Source organism: Callithrix jacchus, chromosome 11 (genome assembly GCF_049354715.1).
Source record: "Callithrix jacchus isolate 240 chromosome 11, calJac240_pri, whole genome shotgun sequence".
Lineage (NCBI taxonomy): Eukaryota > Metazoa > Chordata > Mammalia > Primates > Cebidae > Callithrix > Callithrix jacchus.
Window position 1 is genome coordinate 120209256 of NC_133512.1, and position 17163 is coordinate 120226418.

The following is a 17163-nucleotide window of genomic DNA, read 5'->3' on the forward strand; positions in this document are numbered from 1 at the left end:
TAGACCAGTTTTGGAATTAAGTAAATAAAATAGTAGGATTCTGTACTCCAACATGCCAGTCAGAAAACAGTTTAGGGATTCAACTCTGAAAGAATTGAGTCTTTATCTTTCTTGTTTTCCACATATATCTGTATTCGAGTATATATGACATAACTTATATAGCAAACCTTCTATAGAAAGTGACTTAATAGAAAATGTGAATGGCTGGAGTAGCAAAAAGCAACTTGTACTTTTTATTTTACTAGAATGAAATAATTTTTACCAAGTCACCATATCAAATAATATCCACATATTAGAGAGCCTTTTTCTTTCTTTTTTTTTTTTTTGAGTTGGAGTTTCGCTGTTGTTACCCAGGCTGGAGTGCAATGGCACAATCTCGGCTCACCACAACCTCCGCCTCCTGGGTTTAAGCAATTCTCCTGCCTCAGCCTCCCGAGTAGCTAGGACAACAGGCACACGCTACCATGCCCAGATATTTTTGTATTTTTAGTAGAGACGGGGTTTCACCTCGTTGACTAGGATGGTCTCGATCTGTTGACCTCGTGATCCACCTGCCTCGGCCTCCCAAAGTGCTGGGATTATAGGCGTGAGCCACCGCGCCCGGCCAAGAGAGCCTTTTTCATATTTCTGCAGACTTGTTATTAGTCACTGGCAAATAAAAAGCTACTTTCTTCTGATGCTGAGTTTTAGATGTTTATATTTTAAACCTCTGTTATTTGTCATGCTCTATGGGGTTTTAACATTAAAAAAATGAATTAGCTTCCATGGAACATTAACCTGTACATATGGATGCTGGTACTGATGAAGGGAGCGGCTGCCTAGTAACTGTTGACTGTCGGGGTGGTGAAGATAAAAAGCTTGGAGATACCATAAATTTATAACATGGAAGCTGAGGAGGAGTTTCTTGCTGTTTCTTTATGTGTTGTCTTGTGTGCAGGGCCATAATTATAAACTGATTACAGCTGGAGAAAAAAAAAATGCCTTTGTTGTTCTTCCCACAGAATAGTAATTACTCTGTATTGTGTTTCATTGTGATTTTTTTTGTTAGTTTTTGAACATTATTAGTCTATTGTAGATTTCATTATGGCTTCTGGCAAGCAGGAAATGCAAAATAAGTGTAATATACATAAGATGTTTATAGTGATTATCTTATTGCATGTTACGTATCATATTGTAGATAAATACTAAGAAAAACTATCTTGCTTTCCTGTCTATAGTCATTTGTAATATATTTGATGCAGTCTTGGCTGTTTGCTCTACTTCTCCTTTCTCTTCCTTGATAATATATAGGTAGCTCAGAAAAAGCTATATCAAAGTTAGAATGCCATATGTTATGAGGTTCCAAATACACTCTCAGCAGTATGAAAAATCTACTCCTCTGTGAAAAATAGCTTATCTTTCATTAAGGCTGAATTTACATCAGCTGAAAACAAAACAATGGGCATTTATTTTCTGTCTCTGAGTTTTTTTTTAATTTTAAGCAGACCAAATCTACCTAATTGCTTTCTCATAGGCACAATCTGCAAACTCAACTCTTAGAATCTAGGTCTAATTAAACGCTCTCATGGTTTGCTACTAATTGTATGTTTAACTATAATGCTATGATAAAGTCCATATGATAAAATCATCTATTTGTGATGAAATAGAATTCGTTCTTCATGTCCTTTAACACAATTGTATTTTATTTATCATTTCAACAGGTAGGGGAAAAATCAACTTAGTTCACATTTTAGGGCATAGGAGATATTTGAATGAAAAAAGAAAATATCAAGAAGATATAGTATAAGTAGGATGGGAGGTGTTAAAAAGCACATACAGTTTTGAGTAAATAAGGCATAAATGTTAAAGAAATCTGAAAGGGATTTATTTATTTCTTTATTTATTTAGAGATGGAGTCTCACTCTGTCACCCAGGCTGAAGTGCAGGAGTGTGCTCTCAGCTCACTGCAACCTCTGTTTCTTGGGTTCAAGCAATTCTCCTGTTTCAACCTCCCAAGTAGTTGGGATTACAGGTGCCCACCACCACTCCTGGCTAATTTTTGTATTTTTAATAGAGACGAGGTTTTGTCATGTTGGTCAGGAAGGTCTCAAACTCCTGACTTAGGTAATCCTTCCTTCTCGGCCTCCCAAAGTGTTGGGATTACAGACGTGAGCCACCGCACCTGGCTGGATTTTTTAAATGATAGAAATCTACATTTTTCAGATAGCTTATCATTTTTGTTGGATTTCATCAAAGATTCACTGAAGAAAATGAAAAAGGACGTTTTCTAGTGTGGTGCTTTCAACCAGAAACAATTGGATGGAGATTTTCCTCTTATCTTTAGCATTTTGTGATAGATTTAATTTTTAGGTGATAATATTTTGTCTAAGAGAATGAAGTGGATCACTAATGAAAGGTTTTAGGAGTTTCTCTGAATATTGGTGATATTAACTAAAAATTGCATTTTAGTAGATTTTACCCTAATTAATGAAATTGCATATTGAGGCATGATGATCTACAAATATATAAGATGAAATTGAATATCTTAGAAACAGAAATAAAAGATGAACACCAGATTATTGAATTATACAGTATTGGCCACAGCAATTCAAGGGAAGAAAAGGTTATGAAGAAGTAAAAATGAAAAAAAAAAACATAACAGCAAATAAATTAAAAAAATGGGATACTATTGGAAAAGTGATCAAGGAGAATAGAAAATATTATTTTGTAAATATAATAGGAACAGAGGAAGTTTGGGAATGTTTTCTCGTAGTTAGATTGAGAAAGAATTGAATTAATAATATTTTCCATATATATTTTATAATACTGGATTTTTACTTCTAAAGAAAGAGAGTTTAGTAGGGTAATACCTAGCAAGTTTTTTTAAAGTTAAATGTGTTTTCATATTTAATTTTAAATGACTAGTATCAAAAGAATACTTGGCCTTTGTTACTTTGATAACAAAAGTAACACTGTAGGATTTAGTTGGAGCTAGTATTACTCCCTCTCCTCTTTTTGTTGACTCCTAGAAATCTGAGAAGGAGATTGTCTTTGGAATGGTTGAAATAAATGGCCATTTAAATTTGTTCATTTTCACCTATATGAAACTTGTTGGTGATACAGATTTCAGAAGTGATAACATATTGTCAAAATGCACTCAGGGTGGTCACACCTGGGAGATATCAGTCATTAATATCTCTGTGTGAAGCAGTTTCTTTTGCTGGTATTGGACACTTGTTGAGCAAAGATGTGGAGAAAGAAGGATGGCTATTTAGAGGAGATAATGATCTAGAACTGCAAACGCAAGAGGCACTGGAAACCATTACTTGGTAAGATGTGTTCTACACATGGGTGCAGAAAAGAGTCAGCATTGTGACCCAGAAAAACATTTGCAAAATGGAAACAATACGATGCTGAAAATAACTCTGTGAACTTAACTAAGAGTAAAAAATAGTCACACAGTTCAGAAATCCTTTGTCAGATTAATCAGATCTTCTAATTAGATCAGCACATCCAGCTGATGGGCAAAAAGTTCATACATGGTAACTGTAATAACTTTTCTGAACTTTTGGGTTTGTCTTATTAATTTATAATATTAATTATTAGAGTATGAGAGTAGAGAGTAGAACAACTAGTGTTATTAAGGAACATGATGGGCTCTAGGATTGTACTTAAAAAATAAAGGACAAGGGAATGCCATAAGGTGGCCTGTAAAGGTAGGACATTAATCTACTTAGAATTTTTTGTAACATGATAGTGGTAATGACCCCTCACTGCAGGAATGGCTGACATAGAAGGTTGGGATAGAGGACAGTCACATTTATTGAGATGTTACCATGTGCACTGGAAATAAAATGATCAATGAAGATAAACATGGTTCCTGCCATTGAACCATTAATGAAATTGTCTTGAAATTAGATAGGAAAGCAAGATGAATTTAGAAACAACCAGTAACAGAATGTCTTTAAAGGCTTTTATTTTTTCCTTGTTTATTTTGTAAACAGTAATTGATTCATTAAAAAATGTTCATTAATTTGGTGAGTAGGTGAAACTAGAAAAGAGATAGTAAGGTAAAAAGGTATTTTAAAGTTAAATGTGTAAAAATTTTGAATCTTAAGTGACTTGTGTCCTGTGAAAAGGGGCACAAGAAAAATGTACAAATTTTAGTTTTTATTTGATTACTTATAATACTTTGAAGTAAGAGGTCATTATTCTCTCTTTCACCACAGATGGAGACAGTGAAAGCAAAAGAGGTTGCTGTTTGCCATAGATAACAGAGTTAGTAAGAGAAGGAATTTCTCCTATAAATTTTATGGTTTCTCTAGTGCTCCAGAAAACCTCAAAGGACTGGTAAAATTAAAAGTCAAAATGTGGTGGCATGTGTTTACTTCTTTGGGTTTAGACAAAAGGAGATCATGATTATATATCAAATATGATTGTGTTCAGCTAACAGTAATAGAGAGTAGAAATAACATTCATTTAAATGAGATAAAACCTCATTTCTGTGTCTGGTGAAATCTAGAGGAGGTAGTTCAGGAAGGTGCAGTGGTGCTGCTTTACCCCAGCTGCAGTGACCTAGGCTCCTTCTAGTTTATTACTCTGCCATCTCCATGGTGTGGCTCTTAATTCCTCCTGGTTCCAGGTAACAGGTAGAGCTCCAGTGATCACATCTGCTGTTTAGGTGGCAGGATGGAGGACAGGATGAAAAGGATAAAGAAGATAAAGACGCATACCTGGGTCTTTTAAGAAAGTTTCCTAAAAATTACCACACTATACATTTGCTTACATCCTATTGGCAGTTAAATTTGGCTGCAAGAAGGCTGGAAAATAAAGTCTTTATTCTGGTCAAGTCATGCCTTGCTAAAAATCATGGGTTCTAATACCATGTAAGAAGTGGTGAATTGGTATGAGGTACAACTAATGGTCTCTGCCTAGATATCCTTTTTTTGGTTGGAATGGAAGTCAAATTGCAACAGTCAGAATGTGCATTGCAATAAGAAAATAGAAGCATAAATGCTCTTCTAAAGAGCTTGACTCTGAAAAAGAGGGTGTTTTACCAGATTACTCCACCACCTGAGTCTATCTGGTTCCTAGAAGCATTGGAAGACTATTGGAAAACTCACATATTAAAAAATGACACTTTAAGCTAGGCACAGTGGCATTCACCTGTAGTCTCAGTTACTTGAGAGGCTGAGGCAAGAGCACTGCTTGAGCCCAGGAGTCCAAGGCTGTGGTGTGCTGCAATCATGCCTGTGAGTAGCTACTGCACTCCAGCCTGGAAAAGCCACCTCATATAGAAGCTGAACACAAGCCTGTGATAAAAAGTCAAAGGCCAAATGGTTGCTATGTGCTTACAGTACTAAGTACTAGTGTTAGCTGAGACTGGTCTTTCCTAGGATCTGGTAGCAGGTTTGTATCTTCATCTAAATTCATTACACTGTATATGGACATGTTCTTTATTGTTTAGGCCTGAGTTGGTATAAAAAGAGTTAGGTCACTTTGAATAGACAGACATAGTTGGGATTCTTGGCTTGTAGCTTACTGAATCTATGATAACGGACAGGTTATTTAACCTGAGCTTCAGTTTTTTTAAAAAACAGTAATAATAATACTTGCCTCACAGAGTGATTACAAACATTATGTAACAACCTATCCAACTTGTCTAGCGTGGTGGTAGGCTCATAATAGATCCCAATAAATAACAGATCCCCTGTTCAGCTTCTATGAAGAAGGCTATTTATTAACATTTGTGCCATTATGTCCCTTTATCATACCTGTTTTATATCCAAGTCCTTGGTGCCAGTAACATAATTTGGGGAGCAAAAATAAATCACTGAGAAAAGCAGATTTGTTAGAAATAAGTTTAAAGTGCATCTCAGGCTATGATTTTCACATTGGTTCTAAATTTATCAAATTTCTATTTTTAATTTTTCTTACAAAATATGTTTTGATATTCAAAGCATGAAAGGAAAATTTAAAGATGAAAATATTTTTAATTCATTTTTGCATGTGCATACATTGAAAGTTTAAAGATAAAAATATTTTCAATTTTTTTTGTATTTGTATACAAGGGTAATTAATACTGAGAGATTTAATAGGTCATGCATTATCTCTCAAGGTGAAACCAGGGTTTGTTCCTTAGTGATTCAGTTCTTACTGGGCCAGAATTCCACTTTAGTCTTGGAATGTTTTCCAGGTCCTGATGCAACCCACTAAGCTCACACAAACCATGTGCTATAATTTACTTTATAAGTAATGTTAAAGGACATCGCATTTTATATTACATTTTTTTAAAAGAAAAGATGTGTCAAACAAATTCAATCCCTTTTTATTGCAAGGTAGGTTTGTAGTCAAAAGCCACAGTTTTTGATCTGAGGCTATGGTTGGGGTCTGCTTAATGAAAAGTGATGTTTTATTGATTGTATAGGAAGTGTTGAAACATAGCCACAGGTTCCTGATTTATGAGGGGTTTGAAATAAGCCGTCATGTGAGCACTTACCTCATCTTGGATCTGTTGTAGCAACATTATCTAATATAGTTAGTCTCAGATGATCTATTTCCTCTATTGTGGATGTTATCTAACCAGTCCATTTGAAGAGAACAAAAAGCAAACACCTCATACTAACTCTACCTTTTATGTATATTTATTTGAACATAGAAATAGAAGGCATAGATTTAGTTTGTTTGACAAGAGTTTTCCTTGCTGTACTTTACTGTATCTCCTAATAGTTTCCTAGAGTGGCTCTTCATGGAATATTAAAACAAAAAGATTATGGACAGCTAATTGGGATTATCTTACTTATACCTACTTCTTGAGAAAAAACTCAGGTTAGGTTGGTTTAACAGCATTGATATTAACCTAAATGTATTTGGACACCAGATTAGCCCCAGTGGGAGCTCAGAGGAGTTAGATCCAGCCTTGGTCCTCCATGGGATTTTAGATCATTGGGGGAGAAAATAATACCTAGAAACAGGCTGTAAATAAAAATGATGACTGAAAGATGAATCCTGCTTATTCATTAAACACAGTCTGCAGCCTCTGTGTTTACTGATTCCTGGTGAGGACTTGGAGAGAGGTACAGTTTGCATCCCTGAAGATGTCTGATAGAAGCAGAGGCTGATTGAATTAATTGGAAGGCAGCAAGAGAGGTCATCTTGTCTGGTCCCTGTCCCTAAGAAGAATTGCACAGAAACTCTCCCAGACAGATTGTGACCTGCTTTAATCAGCCACTGGCACTATACCTATGCCTGTGCTGTGACCCCTAAAATTGGGAAGAAAAGTGAAAGACCTAGTCAGTCATCCAGAGAATTGACCACATTGTCCAGAGGCAATAATAGTTTTCATTTTTCATCTGGGTGGTCCCATACTATACACAGACACCCGAAAGTTTTCATATAAAGAATATGCATCATATACTTCAGGTACTTTGGGCCTTTATTTACAAATTTAAGTTTCTGTTATAAAATCCTTTGCTTTTATATATATATGTATTTTTTTTTGCCATTTCAAAACCAAAACCATGGTTCTTTGTTGTTGGTTTTCACCGATACAGTTTCTCTTTGGACTAAAAGAAAACCTGCCCATTATTCATACCTTCCTGTTATTCATTTATTTTCATAATTCATTATTCTTACAAGGATTTTAATTCCTCACGGACAAACTCATTCAGTGATTTCCTTAAGTTTTAGTTATCCTCAAAAGAAGTTAATTACAATGGGAGAGAAAATGCGGCTGAAAAGAGACATGCTATAAAATAGGAGTCATGGAATTATGTGATTAGGGTTCTACTCCTTGCCCGGCTTCTTTGCAGGTCATCAGACCTGGAAAAAAAACCACTTAGTTCCTCTGTCTCAGTTTCACTATTTGTGAAATAAGAGAATTGGACTAGGTTAATGAGTCTTAATTTTTGTTACTTCACTCCAGATTAATAATACATTGTTTATGGCAGCACAGTTCAGAAATGCACCTCTCAACTGAAATAAAGACTCAAGAAACAATACTTCCTGTTACTATTTGCAACAAACTTGATTTCTGTATGTTTTATTTATTTTGAATGCTGTTTTTGACCAACTACATTGATTTTGTCACTAATAGGTCATTACCTATAAGAAGCTTAGAAAAAGGCAGATAGGGCTGGGTACAGTGGCTTACACCTGTAATCCCAACACTGAGAGGGCAAGGTGGAAAGATCGCTTGAGCCCGGGAGTTCAAGACCAGCCTGGGCAACATGAGGAGACCCCATATCTACAAAAATCTAAAAATTAGCCAGTTGTAGTAGCTTATGCCCATGGTCTAATCTACTGGGGAGGCTGAAGTGGGAGGATGTCCTGAGCCCAGGAGGTCAAGGCTACAGTAAACCTTGATCATGCTACTGCACTCCAGTCTGGGTGACAGAGTGAGACCCTGTCTCAAAAAAAAAAAAGAAAAAGCAGATAGGAGGAGATCATTTTATCATAGGCATTTCTACTTTATTAATACAAGCTTAAGGCCTTATAACATGTTCCTGTGATAATATTACTTCATTGTTGACAAAATCTTAAAAAGAGAGTGAAAAGGGGAAATGTTTTAGTTTTCTATGCAAATATTTAAAGTGGATCATCACATTGACTATTCAGCTTTTTGTTTCAAAGGGAATGCCTGAGAGAGTACTATTAGTAACTTGCAAATGGAATGATTGAAGTCAGTTGTTGAATGATGACACATTCTTGAAAACAGTTCTGATACCAGTTCCTGGGTTGGAATTTATGACCTAGGGAGTTTGTAAGTAATACAAATAATGATAACCCAGTGTTGGAACCTTGAACCTGGACATATTAATGCTACAAATAAGGTAGGTTACATTCCCATAGTGGTAAGTGAGTATACAAGTTTTAGGAGGTGCAGGCTAGGGGAATTCCCCTGACCTGTCTTAACAGGAACAAACTCACCGTGTTGACCACGCATTAGGCAAATGTGCAGTTATCTCGCTGGCAGGACATGATATTTCTGGTCTAGATGCGGTTGCCCATCTAATTGAGCAGTACTGGCATCTGTCCAGATACTTAAGCCAAGAACCTGGAAGTCACCCTTGGTACCACTCTTTGCTATTAGATTTTATATATCCAAATCCTGTTATTTTTATCCATTTTGTCTCTAGTGCATTCACATTTCTCCACCTTCGTTACCACCTTAGCCCATGACACCATATGCTCCTTTCTGAACTACGAAATCACCTCCCAATCTGCCTACTCCATTTACTCTTTCCTCCTTCCTATCTGTTCTCTTGACTCAGTGCTCTTTTTGAACTGGAAATCTGGTTATCTTACCTTTTGATGGCTTCCCTCTGCTTTTAGAAAGAAGTTATCCTCCAGATAGACTCCAGGTAATTTGCATGGTCCCATAATCTGGCCCTGCTCCCCTCAGGCCCCACCTGTTCCTCCCTCCTAAAAAAGAGGAAGACCCCTGCTGCAGCCTCACTGACTGAGCCTCACTCCTTGTACTCTTCTGCTGCCCCATCAATGGGCTTTTGCCACTGCTGTCCTCCTGTGCTCGCCTCTACTTCCCTTGCCCACCTAATTCACTCCCATTTATCTTTCAGATCATAGCCCTAGTGTCACTCTATGACAGCAAGGAATAGGTCAATTTTTGTTTAGCATTGTATCCTGCTCACTGCTTAATATATCACACAAGCTTAGTGAATAATGATAAGATGACAGTAATAATAATATCATATAGGGCTTACACTTTTCAACACTCTTCTGACTGCCTAATATATATACTAACTCATTTAATTATGACAACCCCATGGGGGAGATATTGTTATCACCATTTTGCAGATAAGATGCTTAGGAGGTTAAAGGGCTTACTCAAAGCCTCATAACTAGTAAATGGTGGCATTGAGGTTTGAACCCAGGCAGATTGGAAGCAGAGTGGTTGGTCCCAATCACCAAGCTAAATTGCCTTTCTCATGTTTAGTAATTAAATATATGAATATATACTGAGTTTAACTTTCCATTATAATTTCTTTCACTTGTATAATTAAAAAGTGGTGTATGTTATAGAAGGTGGAGTATTTTATAGCCTCACATAGCAAATAGTGGTGTTCATTTATTTACTACATAAGGTGCCAGATGCCTTACATTATCTCATTTAATCCTCACAACAGCCATGCAACATAGCTCATAAATTCCCATTTTATGAATGAAGAATTCAAGGACTTGGAGGCAGAGTCTAAAATCTTAGTCTCAAAACACATGCTCTTTTATATTATTCCTTGTTGTGTAGAAGTCATAGGACTTAATCTGGGTTTGCTAGGATGCATAGAATTTAAATGAGGGAAAAATATCAAACATTAAAAATAAATAGATATTTATAAATTATGTCAGTTAAAATGAAAATAAATCTTATTTTATAAAGCTACAAAACATAAAATATTGAAGAATTAACTTAAAAAGAAATATGTACATGACATATTTTTATTAAGGATTCCTAAAGATTTGAATAAACAGACTCTATGTTATCAAATGGAGACTTAGTATTGTAGCTATGTCATCTCTTTCATAATTAATTTTAAAAATTGATATGACTAATAAAAGCTGTAATTTGTTAAGTGGTTTAATTAGTTCTAAAGACTATTAGTGAGACTAATCAGAAATTTTTAAAAGAGAGTATGATAGAGTACAGCATGAACCAATGGTATAACATAAAAGCATAATAATCATAAAAATGTAGCATTGGCATATTAAGAGAAAAATGGCCTAGAGCAGAACATCCAGATAGATGTGCAAAAATATATAATGTGATATAAATTTTGATATGTTAAAAGTGATGTTATGTAAATTAGCTGGGAAATGAATATACATGTAACAACACTGGGAGAATCGGTTCACAATTTGGAAAATGTAAAGTTAGATTCCTATCTTAACCCAAATATTACATTGAATCCAACAAAAGATTTAATTGCAAAACTATGAATCTATTAAATAGTTAAAGATTAGACAAGAATCTTAAAGATAAGGACAAGATTAAAAATCATGTTTTTAATAATATAGGGGAATTCTTATTATAGGTGGATTGAATATAGCATACTAAAAAGAGCATATCACTTTAATGTATAAAAATAAAGAGGCAAAGAGAAATGTTGTACAGCACCACAGCAGTATACCAGTGGTCATTAAGATGGGAAGCTAATAGATGTTTTTTTATTTTCTTCTTTCTATACTTTTATTTTTCACAGTTCTGCTATGCATATGTATTACTTTTGTAATTTATAAAATAGACTGTATTTTTAAAAGGTAAATCCTGAGTCAAGTCATAGGGTCTGAAATGACTAACATATTGGGGTTGGGGAGAGCATTAGAAGTCCTGTCAGCTGAAGTGGGAATTTCCATGCCCAAATTTGAATTGTATGGGGCGGAGTGTCTTTAATATGGTTTAAAAACAAACATTAACTATGATATTTCAAGTTTTATACATTATTTTGAATCAAAACTTGCCTCTCCTGTATGATCTGAGATAATTATGTAGAAAATGCAAATTATTGAATTTAATCAAACAGCCTTTTCTTTGTTTGGGGACTTAGCAATATACCTATGAAATAATCTGCTTTTCTGAGAGTGTTTCTTTCAAACCGGTTGTTTTGCCTGAAGATACACTCTTAATTTTATTTGCCACTTACCTTAGGTTTTTCAGTGTTTTGGAAACCCCGGGGCATTGCATGGAAATTTTTAACACCTGAGGGGACACCTGGCACCTGCCTCAAGCACTTTCTATTTCCTGCCAGGCACAAAGGAGAGATGTTATTGTGAGCTGATCTAGAGCTCTTCAGTGGTTGATTTACAAGTGTCTCCTCATGTGTCCTCAGGCAGTTAAGAGCCTTCAGTTCTTGCTGCTACATTTAAAGTACAAAAGAATATAGAGAGTAGGTGATTTTCACCAAAGGACCCTTATCTATTTTTCTCTGCCCTTTGTAAATAGATAAGGTAGTGGCTCAAATTAGTTCATTAGTCCAATACATCTGTCTCTACTGGTCCCTCCACAGAACCAGCTGAAGAATCCACAAAGCAGAACCTTGGGTGTGAAATTTTCTTTTGAGCTTGATGTTATTTTTTAAGAAAAATCATATAGAGTCATGAACTCAGACACTTTACCTTCCAAGGCTAAAATACTTTAGTCATTTTTATAAATGTAAATGTATAAGCTTTATTAGCGTTGGCTTTTATCACAAATGTCCAGTCTTCTTGCTTGGGAATTTCAGCCATTTTATGCTAATTTTATCATAAATGGATGGCTGAAATTCACAAGAAGTTTTTGTTTGTTTAGCGGTTCATAAAAATGCTTAAAATGTTACAGAAAGTTTTTTCCTTTTTAAGTATATTTCAATGTAAGTATGACATTTTTGTTAATACCTATTGTCATTATTTCTGTAAAAGTTTATATTTTATAATGTTTTTTGACTCCTGCTTCACTACTGTGTTTAAAAATTAACACGATTGCATGAACACATGACATGTAGAGAACCTGCATTTATAGTTAATTTAAGAATTATAGACCAATCATTGGTCTAGTGGATGTGAGTGAAAGGCGAGTTTGGAGAAGGAAAAGATAAACCTGAACTGGAAGAATCAAAAGAGATTTCACAGAGGAGAAGGAATAGTGGTAACAGCAGAGGTTTTGAGCAATATAGACCTGATTTTAAATTACCATTTACCGCCATGACTTTGCAATCTTGGGTATTTAACTTTTTGAATCTCAGTTCTTCTATTTTTACAGGAGTACTAGTCATAATTTAGAATTAAAGGGATACTATTTGTGAAGTAGCCTTTACCATTTTTTTATATTTTATATGTAAAAAAGATTGTTGTATAGGTACCTACATGGCAATGTGGTTTGCTACAGGGAGGGGAGTATCACACCCTGGGGTCTATTGGGGGGAACTAGGGGAGGGACAGCAGGGGGTAGGGTGTTGGGGAGGGATAACATGGGGAGAAATGCCAGATATAGGTGATGGGGAGGAAGGCAGCCCTTACCATTTTAATTATTTGTGCCCTCCCTCTTCCCTTTCACTTCTCTGACCTTATTTTCTATAATTTATTCTTTTAGCCAGTCTATCAGCAAAGGAAGAGATCTAAAAAGTTCTTTTTTTTTTTGAGGAACCAGATTTGGTCAGTGGCTCTAAGTCTAAGAATAATGAAAATGTGGACACAGGAAATCTGAACGCAGGAAAATATTAATCCAGGTTGACATTTGGTATTTTTGTCAGTGCAGAATTTTCAGGTCTCAGCAGTAGCTCAGTTACAGGATACTTCATACTGTTTTGGAGAATTGGGTTTAGTGGAGTTTCTTCAGTCACACCTTTAAGTAATCTTTTTTTTTTTAATTGCATTTTATGTTTTTGGGTACATGTGAAGAACATGCAAGATTGTTGCATAGGTACACACATGGCAGCGTGATTTGCTGCCTTCCTCCCCTTCACCTATATCTGGCATTTCTCCCCATGCTATCTCTCCCCAACTCCCCACCCCCTTCTGTCACTCCCCTATTTCCCCCCAACAGACCCCAGTGTGTGATGCTCCCCTCCCTATGTCCATGTGTTCTCATTGTTCAACACCCACCTATGAGTGAGGACATGTGGTGTTTGATTTTCTGTTCTTGTGTCAGTTTGCTGAGAATGATGGTTTCCAGGTTCATCCATGTTCCTACAAAGGACCCTTTAAGTGATCTTAGAGCGTATAAGGAGGAAGCAGTTAGAAATAAGAGAACATGCCATAGAATCCAGAATTTCAGAGCTGGAGAGGCTGTGGCAGAGCATATTGTTCAGTTCTCTAATTTTTACTGAGAAGTAACCAAAAGCCAGAGAGATCATGATTTGCCCAAGGCCACAAAGTTAATTGGTTGTGGTGTTAGAACTAGAATGCAAGTCTGGCTTCTCAGGCCATTGGTTTTACTGCAACACTGCATACGGTGCTGTTCTCCAACGTAGCTTTTTCAGTTATGGCAATGTTGCAAATAAATGTTCAACCACATTATTGTTATGTGATTACTCTAAACATACGGACCTTTTATTCTTTCAATAATTCAGCATCTATATAAAGTCTATGCTATGTTAGAGGATGTAATAAATAGCACAGAACATTAAAAATCTGTCCTTTTAATTGTGGTTTTGATGCCATTAGGGAGAGATCATTAAACGAATCTTCTTCACCTGATTTTTCAAACTGTTCATGGTACCAATTTTCTACTACCTGGCATCAGAACCGTGACTTGTTCATTGCCTCCTGACCTTTACTGCCATATTTAGTGAGATAGTTGGGTTCTGTCAATTTGGCATCTAAAACATATTTTTTCTCATTTCATTTCCCTGGGTCATCCTGTTTCCACTTTCTGCGTAACCTGCCTCCCAGCTTCTCTCTACCTTCAACCAATGCTTGCTTCAATTGATTTTACACATTATTTTCAGCAATAATTTTAAATATTGATCATGGTTCTCCGTTTCAAGGGAACAATATCAGTGTTTAAGCCTAGTATTTAAGATGCTCTATGATCTAATCTAGGCTAAGTTTGGGAAGAAAATAATCACTTGATAACTAATTTGAGGTGACGTCTCCCTTTAGGCTTGGAAGCTTCTAAGTAAGGAATGAAGAGAGTGACCAGCTGAATAAAGGCCTGCATTTGGAGATCTTATGTAATATTCAAGGACCTGAACATTACAGGAGCAGAGAGGTGTGTGGTGCAGCAGATGAAGCTGGAGGGATGAGGGACCCCACTATGGAGGTCCCTGAGGGCAGCAATGCCAGTTGAAGGCTCAGGATTAGTTACATGGTTCAGGAAGGTGTCCAAGGCCACTTGCCTTCTAAGTTGTCCAGCTGGGACCTAGATTCAGATCTACCTGACTGTTTTATCCCCTCTCTCTTCTAGCCAGTTGCTTCCATCAGTCAGTTGCCTTTCATGTTTTCATCTCTCTTCAGTTTGCGAGGTGCATATTTTCATGTGTGGATCCTAGTGCTCCGGAGATATTCCTGTATAATTGAACATGCTCATATTTTTACCTTATGCTCTCCATATTGTATCCTGGAACACAAGTCAGTTTAAATTTAGTTTAAAAAATGACCCATGTTTGTCAGCTTGATAGCACTTACTCTTTTGTGTGCAATGTGGTTCTTGACATGGTTCTCAGGAATTTAAAAGTCACTGCACTATGCAGTTGCAATGTATCTGTGTCACACTGGGAAAAGCACAACGTAAAGCATGACAGTCTTGTTCCTGGTTATCAATAGGGAAGCAGAATAAGCTCCTATGAAATTCAGAATGACTTTTAAATCTGGGTCTAGATGCATAAATGTATTTATTCATAGCAGGTTCACAAATTCCCTTCTTCCTTCTTGCCATTCTCTCCACAGCAACTCCAAGAAAATGACTTAATTATTTAAAATAGTTGCTTCATACTTCAGAAAAATTTAGGGAGAAACTAAAAAAAAACTTCTTAATCTACAAATTTAGATTGTGGGATTATTTATACTCCAAGCTGAGATGGTTTTTTTTTTTTTTTTTTTTTTTTTTTTTTTTTTAAAGGCAACCAACTGGATATTTGATTTCCCAGGAATTAAGCAACTGGTATGACTTTCACTTGTTTTTTACTTGAATTGACCAACTGCTTGTCAGACCATCATTGCATTCATATTAGAAGTTTTATATGCCTAATTTCAGGACAATTAGCCCTCTGACATTTTAACTTAGAAAACTGAACTCTATCCTGAGAATGGGGAATTCTTAGATAGCAATGCATTGCAACCACAGTGCATCAGTCAAAGAATCTGAAATTTCTGTTAGGCTTATCTTAGGAACTTACATTGTAACATAGCTAATGTTTTGCCAACTTAACCCAATTTGCCTTTTTTACTGAAGAGGAACAAAAACTAAGAATATACACCACAAAGTGTGAAATACCTTAACTAAAGTACATGTGATATTTCTTAGACCAATAAGAATTTATTATTTTCCAGGAAACTGAGACCCAATCATCAGTTTTAGATTTCATTAATGAAGATGTAAAACAATCTTGCTATAAAATTTAGGAGGCTGACTTCCTCTCTCGCCATGCCAACACTTTGCTATATGTTGTTAATTTTAAGCTATACAATAAAACCCATCACAACTTTACAGTTGGTGGTGATATTTAAAATGGTTAGCTGACATACAGCCTTTGACAATATTTAGCGCTTTATGGCAATACATTGACACTAACTTTAGAAACTATAGCATAATAAGATTTTATAGCCAATTAGGTTGATGAGTCACTGTCAGCTTCCTAAACTTCGCTTTTAGATGAATGAGAGAATCAGTTATAGGAAGTGAGGAGCAAGTTGTAGCTGCTGTAAAATCTTAAGTGTCATCATGAGGTTGAAGTGTGAAAGAACTGAAAAATATGTTGTCTAAACAGCCTGAAAAGAAATCAAATGATTAACTTTTTCAGAAATGGTAATAGTGTTCAGTCTTTCGGTTTGTCACCATGTGCTTACACTGATTTACAGGAAGAGTCTTACAGTGTTCATTGATTCACATGCGGCACCAGTTACTGGACAGACTTCTGAACTCTCACTTTAAAAGAAAATAAACATGTACAAAGTTGAATATATTTAATCAACAGTCAAAATAATTGGAGTTTATAACTAGAAAATGAATAGTTTGAATAGTGAAAATTTAAATATTTTTCCTTAATAAGATGATGTGTATTTGTTTGTGCATTTAGACCTATTACATATAAAGTTGAATTTTTAATTTTTTTGGTAGGGACAGGGTCTCACTACACTTTCTAGGTTGGTCTTGAACTCCTGGCATCAAGCAATCCTTCCACCTCAGCATTTCAAAATGTTGGGATTACAGCCAGGAGTCACCACATCAGGCTGTTTATTTTTTAAGAAATGCTGAGAAAGAGCATATCTATTAAATTGGAACATGTCAATTATACTTTATTGGTAAATGTTGTATATAAATGAATCCAATTATTGAATGCTGATGAGTATGTTTATAGATAGAGAGGTTGCATTGGCATTAAAATAAAGTTATATAAAAAATAAAATAAAATAAGATAATGTAGTAAATTGAAGTTGCACTGGCATTAAAATAAAATTATATTAAATCAAGATTATTTTAGAATAGAGTAAGTTTAAAACAATAAAGCATTCATACATGTGTAGCTGCTACAT

At 35.6% G+C, this 17163-nt stretch overlaps 1 protein-coding gene across 15 annotated transcripts in view; it reads left to right on the top strand.

Moving 5' to 3' along the window:
* GRM8 (glutamate metabotropic receptor 8) overlaps positions 1 to 17163 on the top strand; it is an 811767-nt gene that overhangs the window by 450875 nt on the left and 343729 nt on the right. The window lies entirely within an intron of this gene.